This window comes from Corvus brachyrhynchos, unplaced genomic scaffold, assembly GCF_000691975.1.
Source record: "Corvus brachyrhynchos isolate BGI_N302 unplaced genomic scaffold, ASM69197v1 scaffold89, whole genome shotgun sequence".
Taxonomy (NCBI): Eukaryota; Metazoa; Chordata; class Aves; order Passeriformes; family Corvidae; genus Corvus; species Corvus brachyrhynchos.
The window spans coordinates 1,942,719-1,943,579 of NW_008246063.1; positions in this window are offsets into that span (position 1 = coordinate 1,942,719).

The window sequence follows — 861 nt, forward strand, 5'->3', positions numbered from 1 at the left end:
CCTAGACGCCCTGGTAAAAAAAAAAAATCTGTCTTTCTTATAAGCTCTCTTCATATATTGAAATGGTGTAATAAGGTCTGGGCAGAACCTTCTCCTCTCCAGGCTGAGTAGTGGAACACCAGCAGAAGTGAGAATATGTGAGAGGAACAACTCTGCAGACAGCCAGGTCAGTGAAGAAGGAGGCACAGGAGCTGCTCCAGGTGCTGGAGCAGAGATTCATTCCCCTGCAGCCTGGGGCGCAGCCCATGGTGAGGCAGCTGAGCCCCTGCAACTCATGGAGGTCCGCAGGCTCCTGGCAGGACCTGTGGCCCTGTGGAGACAGGAGTCCACGCTGGAGCAGGTTTGATTGTCCCCATAAGCACCCTAGAAGCGATCAGCTTGTTCCTGAAGGACTGCCCCCCATGGAAGGGACCACACTGGAGCAGTTTGTGAAGAAATGCAGCCCATGCCAAGGACTCACATTGGAGAAGATCCTGGAGGACTGTCTCACATAGGAGGGACCCCACACTGGATCAGGGGAAGAGTGTGAGGAGTCCTTCCCCTGAGGAGAAAGGACTAGCAAAGATGTGTGATGAACTGACTGCAAGCCCCATTCTCTGTCCCTCTGCCCCACTGAGGAGGTAGAGGACTGAGGAGTGAAGTCAGACCCAGGGAGAAGAGAAGAGTGGGGGGATGGTGTTTTAAGATTTGGATTTATTTCTCATCATTTTACTCCGATTTCATTAGTAACAGATTAAACTAATTTCCCCAAGTGGAGTGTTTTGCCCATGACAGTAACTGCTGAGTGCTGTCACCTGCTGGGGTGCAGGACCTTGCCCTTGGCCTTGTTTAGCTTCACGCACTTCACATTTCCCACACCTG